This window comes from Symphodus melops, assembly GCF_947650265.1.
Source record: "Symphodus melops genome assembly, chromosome: 23".
NCBI classification, from domain to species: Eukaryota; Metazoa; Chordata; class Actinopteri; order Labriformes; family Labridae; genus Symphodus; species Symphodus melops.
The window spans coordinates 403,488-410,348 of record NC_136713.1 but is presented as its reverse complement, the minus strand read 5'-3'; the positions used below and the strand labels follow the sequence as shown (position 1 = coordinate 410,348).

The 6,861-nt window shown below is 41.5% G+C and overlaps 1 protein-coding gene across 3 annotated transcripts in view; it reads right to left on the bottom strand.

Moving 5' to 3' along the window:
• The window catches only part of LOC306818430 (semaphorin-5B-like), a 12,563-nt gene extending 9,692 nt beyond the window's left edge, over positions 1-2,871 (bottom strand). Inside the window, exons 1-2 of one of the 3 annotated variants that reach the window (XM_079336018.1) lie at positions 2,257-2,331; positions 459-517 (exon numbers count right to left, since the gene is read on the bottom strand). The gene's annotated coding sequence lies outside the window, so the exon portion shown is untranslated. Of the gene's footprint in view, positions 1-458; positions 543-2,256; positions 2,332-2,837 lie in introns of those variants that run through there. The other 2 variants (XM_079336019.1, XM_079336017.1) reach the window with 2 other exon arrangements.
• Between the last annotated feature and the right edge of the window lie 3,990 nt (positions 2,872-6,861).

Below are 6,861 nucleotides of genomic sequence, written 5' to 3'. Positions count from 1 at the left end.
GACGACAGAGACAGAGAGAGAGAGAGAGAGGGAGAGAGAGAGAGCGAGGGAGAGAGAGAGAGAGAGAGAGCTACATGTTGCACAAACACATTCCTACATGGACAGCGTTCAGGAGTTTTCCTGGTTTGTTTGGTTTTTCAAATCCAAACGTTTCTCGATATTTGGTTCTTAAACTTTTTCTTTGGCATCTCGACATCGTTTCATCTCAACTGGAAGTGAATGAAAGTTTAAACTGGTGTTAGTGGAAACACAGAAACCTGCTCTGGTCCAACATGATCCACCATAAACCCAGAGAGAGAGAGAGAGGGGGAACAGTCTCTCTCCCCACCTCTTACTACACATCACATTAACCCTTCACATGCCAGGCTACACGGTGATGGGATGAGAGGGGAGGAGGGAGAGGTCGAGGGTCATCACAATCAGAAACACTCGGCGTTAAATCAAGAAGATGAACTTACTTGTCTCCACCATCACCGACGTGACCATCCAGCTTCAGTCAGTCCCGACGCTCCGCATGCTGCGAGAGACAGGTCGTTACACATCGGCACGCTGACCGGAGTGTGTGCAGGACCGAGGGAGGGGGTGTGAGGCGGGACGGAGGAAAGGAGTGTGTGTGTGTGTGTGTGTGTGTGTGTGTGTGTGTGTGTGTGTGTGTGTGTGTGTGTGTGATGGGAGAAACAGAGGGGGGAGCAAAGCAGTCCTGTTTGTGCAGAGCAAACTTTTCTCTGTGAATAGCCGGGACGTCGGCGATGCGTGAGAGTAAGTGTGTGTGTGTGTGTGTGTGTGTGTGTGTGTGTGTGTGTGTGTGTGTGTGTGTGTGTGTGTGTGTGTGTGTGTGTGTGTGTGTGTGACTGTATTGTTGTTTTTATGGGGACACATCAGGTTGTGATGTGTCACCACGAAGTCACAGCTGGGTTCAACGTGAGGCTTCAGAGACCGTTTACAAGATTAACCAATAAAAACCCAGAGTGCAGCCCAGTTCACTGAGAGAGCAGACAGACAAGCAGACAGTTCCACCGCAACACCTGTTCACCTGATACCTGCTCTCATATCTGGCAAACCCAGGGGCGTCCAAAACGGCCTTCAAAGCCCCGCCTACCTTCTCTGGTCCAATCAGATCCAGAGCATTCAGGAGCAGAATCTAAAGTTAGAAGGAGGACATACTGGCTGCTGCATTGTTGTCAGAGAAGCTTCAACACAGCAGGTTTCCTTCATGATCACACAGGAAGAGAGCAGCTCTCTGATTGGCTGACTGATCACAGAGGAAGAGAGCAGCTCTCTGATTGGCTGACTGATCACAGAGGAAGAGAGCAGCTCTCTGATTGGCTGATTAATCACAGAGGAGAGCAGCTCTCTGATTGGCTGATTGATCACAGAGGAAGAGAGCAGCTCTCTGATTGGCTGTCTGATCACACAGGAAGAGAGCAGCTCTCTGATAGGCTGATTGATCACAGAGGAGGAGAGCAGCTCTCTGATAGGCTGATTGATCACAGAGGAGGAGAGCAGCTCTCTGATAGGCTGATTGATCACAGAGGAAGAGAGCAGCTCTCTGATTGGTCCTTTAAAGATCGACAGCATTGTTAAAACCTAAAGAAAGCTTGAGTCAGTGTTTTAGAAACGTACAGAAATAGAGACTCTTCAGTTCCTGTCGCCGTGGTGACGAACAGATCCATCCTGCTTTTTAAGCCTCACACTGAATGTGTATTTAATGAATCTCCAAGGACTTGCATTAATCCGTGTCGAGGAGGCCTGCAGTGGTTTCCAGCAGCTCTTAACCCCCAAAACCAGCAGCGACCCTGAGGCCGAGCTCCGGGGCGTCACGGCCCTGAATGGACGCCTTGTCCCGCACACACAGAGCGCCACTGTGAGACGAGCGGCGTGTCACCCAGAGGTATTGACTTTTAATGCTTGAAAACATTCAGCTCGCTCCGCTTGAAACAAGGCGGGGTGTGTTAATGTTTGAAACCCCGGAGTCTGTGAGTCTTACCTGTTACTGGGGCTCACACACACACACACACACACACACACACACACACACACACACACACACACACACACACACACACAGGTTAGACAAGTGTCCCAGTGAGGACTCGTCATCTCAGACTCTGATGTGAACGTTTGGAAAGTGAGTCTCCTCATGTCTTTTCCTGCTTACAGACAGAAATGTTTCCTGAGCTGTTTCTCCACCGGCCAATCAGCTGATCGTTTCACTCAGCGGGGGTCAAAGTTCACCGGGGCTGAAATGTAACTCACCTTTCTCTCAGTCAAACAGAGAGACGTTGATCAGAAGTTGGTTCCCTCTCGAGGAGCGTTCCAGAGAGGGGAGCTCTAAACACGCCGTCTCTCCTCTCATCCATCTTCCTGTCCTCATGTGAGCGCGTGGAGGTCTGTGGCCAACGCTTTAAACGCCACTTCCATGTAGGGGCTTGTGTGTGTGTGTGTGTGTGTGTGTGTGTGTGTGTCCTTATTTGTCTCAGCAGCTGTGTTTCCATTCAGGCCTGATGTTTAACACAAAGACTCTTTGAGCGTTAACATGCAGACTTTAGATATTTCTCCCTCGGAGCGTCGTGCTTTTTATCATCACAGCGTTCCAATGAGACAACAGGCCGTCGTGAACAGACCAGGGGCAGCTGTGGCTCAGCGGGTAGAGTCGGGGGTTTGATCTCCAGCTGTGTAATCGTGTGTGAGTAGATGAGTTACCTCTGATGGATTCTTCCTCTAACATCAGAGGATGAATGTGGAGGCGTGACCCGACGACTCGTCAGGAGACGAGATAAAAACGCTTCTCAGGTCTCAAGTCCATTTCAACAGAACATGGTCGCCCTCCAGTTTACCCGTCAGGTGGATCCATGTTGGCGTTCCTGCTGTGAGTGTCATCCACAGATCTGTGCTGCTCTGTGCAGGAGGAAAAGAGAAGGTTTAAGCAGAAAGATGTTCCAAACACTCAGTGAAGGTGCATTCACATGTCGCTCTTATTTCTAAAACATGTCTCTCAAATCAAATCAATGAGGAACAAAGGAGTGTTTAACTGTGACTTCACTTCACTGAAGAGTTTTTAAATCAGCCGGTCTTGATACAAACACAGAAAAGCTCAACATGAGGAAGAAAGAAAGAAAAAAAAAACGCATTTTAAAATGATTTTAAAAACTCTGCTGCCATCTAGTGGGTCGGTGAGTGCATAGCAGGTAACTGTAAACACAACCTGTTCATCATCATCGTGCAGTTTATCTATCGTGACCCCGACTCAACATTTTACCCAAGATTCTCCAAACATGCATCACGTTTGTCGGCACTTTATGGAAATATAGTTCATGACTGGTGTAGACAGGAAGTGACCAGAGGCAGAGCACAGGTGTAGACAGGAAGTGACCAGAGACAGAGTACAGGTGCAGACAGGAAGTGACCAGAGACAGAGTACAGGAGCTGACAGGAAGTGACCAGAGACAGAGTACAGGTGCAGACAGGAAGTGACCAGAGACAGAGCACAGGAGCTGACAGGAAGTGACCAGAGACAGAGCACAGGAGCTGACAGGAAGTGACCAGAGACAGAGTACAGGTGCTGACAGGAAGTGACCAGAGACAGAGTACAGGTGCTGACAGGAAGTGACCAGAGACAGAGCACAGGTGCTGACAGAAAGTGACCAGAGACAGAGCACAGGTGCTGACAGGAAGTGACCAGAGACAGAGCACAGGTTTTTTTTTTTTTTTTTTTTTCATTCAAAAACTTTATTGAACGTTTCTTTCAGTACAAACGTAGAAAACAAGCACATCAAAATTGCAACGTCAATATCCAGCACTTCATTTCAAAATAGAGAAAATAAATGACAATCTTAAGAAATAATAAATGAGGTCTGAACTGAGAAGAAAAAGGAAATTAAGGAGAAATAAATAGTAAATGAAATATACAAGAGTATGTAATGTTAGTTGTCTAATACTTTGGGAAAGTTTTTCAAAACATCGTATATCATTTTTGCTTTTTTTCCATTAATTAGTTTTAAGGACTTGAGATAAAGTTTGAAATCATTCAGAAAAGAGACAAAATTGGGGGATGACTTTAAAAATCTATTCTTGTGAATAAAGAATTTTGCCAGACACAGAATCAAATTAAGACAAAGTTCCTCATTTGTATTGTTTGAGATTCCAAATGTAATATCATCTCTGGAGATGGAAGGCAGACGTGACGATATTCCCTTTATGGATCTCAACCCAGAATGTATGAGTCACATCACATGAGAAAAAGATATGGTCCGTGGTTTCTATGTCACTTTTGCAGAATGAACAGATGTTATCTTCAATATTGAAGCGTAACCTGAGTAATTCTTTGGATGGGTACATGTCATTCATGATTTTGAAATGTATTTCTTTAGTTTTAGGGGGTAAAGGTAGTTTGAGTTTCAAGGATCTTAGTTTGCCAACAGAACCTTCATCAAATTTATTCAAGATGTTATTTTTGTTTTGCTTTCCTGGGAATGATTTGTCCGTGAATGATTTTCTTATGAAGGAATTATGACACTTTTTATCCCATATTAAGACACCTTGAATTGAAAGTGGAGCCAATCGCGGTTGAATAGTCTGATGTGTCATTATATTTTTCGTCAGGAAGACAAATTCTTGAGGAAGTGCTTTTTGTAGCTTATCAAAATCAGCTTTCATTGGGTGGAAGTTATGTTTTGTGCAGAATTGATCATAGTTTAATAAGTGACCATTGTCATCCATCAAGTCAACCAGGGACCAAATACCTCTTCTAAACCAATCTTCAAAAAACAAAGATTTCTTTCTGTATAGTACATATCTATTATTCCAGAGTACAGTGGAGTGGGGTGAGAAGTTATGGACATATAACAATTTCCAATACAATAATATTTGTTTATGGAACTCTGATAAAGAAATAGGAAGTTTGTTGATGTCAAAATCTGTGACAAGAAGAAATTTTAACCCTCCAATTTTATTAAATAAATGATTTGGAATACAGAACCAGAAGGAGTTGCTATGTTGGATCCTTTTATCCAGTTTATTTTTAAAGTTCCATTAAGACAGTCAAAATCAATAACTTTCAGGCCTCCATCCCTAAAGTCTTTAACCATATTACTTTTCTTCATATAGTGTGCTTTGTTCCTCCAAATGAAATTCATATTGATCTGGTTTATTGATTTAATTAATTTGTTTGGGATAGCAATAGAGTAAGTTGGGTAAATACATCTGGACAAGCTTTCCATTTTCGTTAAATAAATTCGACCAAGAATTGATAAATCTCTTTGGAGCCATAAACTCAACTTTGCTTTACATTCTTTTAGTTTGTTTTCTACATTCAATGATTGGCTTATTTTTTGGTCTTTTGTAAGGTGAATTACCAAATATTTGATTTCTGACTTGATTGGAATGTTACAAATATCCTGAAGTATTGTTTCATGTATTGGTTTAAAGTTAACCCAGAAGCTTTGGAGAATTGTTTTACTTTTTCAATAGCTAGTGGAATTTGATGTCTATTTTTTAGAAAAATTGTAGTATCATCCGCTAATTGGCTGATAATAATATCTGTACCCAATACATTTAACTTTTTAATGTCACTACAATTTTTGATGTGAATTGCTAACATTTCAGTAGCTAATATAAATATGGTGAAATTGGGCAACCTTGAGGGATACCTACCTTAACCTTAAAACTAGGAGTAGTGCCTTTAGGTAATATGACACAGCTGCTGATATCCTGATATAAACCTTTAATAAGATTTCTACATTTAGATTCAAAGCCAAAATGTTCAAGTACCGACAAGATAAAAGAGTGTTCTACTGAATCAAAGGCCTTGTAAAAGTCTAGGAACAAAATAAATCCGTCATCTTCGATTAAGTTTCGATATTCAATAATGTCTAATACCAGCCTTATATTGTTGTGGATTGATCTGCCTTTTAAAAAACCTGATTGTGTTTCTGAAACAAGATCTGAGATCCCTGTTTGAAGACGAGTATTGAAGATGTAGGTTAGTAGTTTGTAGTCTGAGTTTCTGAGAGTAATAGGTCTCCTGTTTTCTATAAGTCTGGGGTCTTTGTTGGGCTTTGGGATTGAGACGATTATCCCTCGTCTCATTGTGGGTGGAAGTAAACATGTTTCAAAGACTTCGGAGAAAACCTGATGCAGCAACACTTTAATATCTTCCCAGAAGTATCTGTAAAAGTTTCCTGTAAGACCGTCTGAACCAGGAGCTTTGTTCAGAGAGAGGCGACCAATGACTGCATCAAGCTCTTCAACTGTGATTGGGCTTTCACATGTTTGTTTACACTTATCATCTACCTTTGGAATATATTTAGAAATACCTTTAAAAAATTCCTCACAGGCTTCTTTGGAGAATTTGGAGCTGTATAGATGGCTATAAAATGTAAAGATTTCGGATGAGATTATTTTTTCATCATTGACCTCGATGTCATTGATCATTAAGGATTTTATATTATTTCTTTCTTGCCTTCTTTTTTCAAGACCACAAAAATATGCAGAATTTTTCTCTCCCTCTTCGATCCATTTAGCTCGTGATCTGATAAAAGCCCCCTGTACTCTTCGAGTATAAATTTCATCTAATTTGGATTGCAGATTCAGTATTGTTTGTTTGTCATAATCAGTAGGGTTAGGCTTATTGCAGTTGACATTTAGGTCTCTGATAATGTTCAATTCTTTTTCTTCAAATTCTTTTTTAAGTTTTTTACTGAAAGATATAGTAAATTGACGTATTTTGTATTTAAGGAACTCCCATTTCTTCACAGACGTTGTCAGTTCATCCAAATTCATAATCTCAATAATTAGTGACTTAATTTTTTGGCAGTAATCTCTGTTTTTTAGTAGACTGGAGTTAAATTTCCAATATTTGTT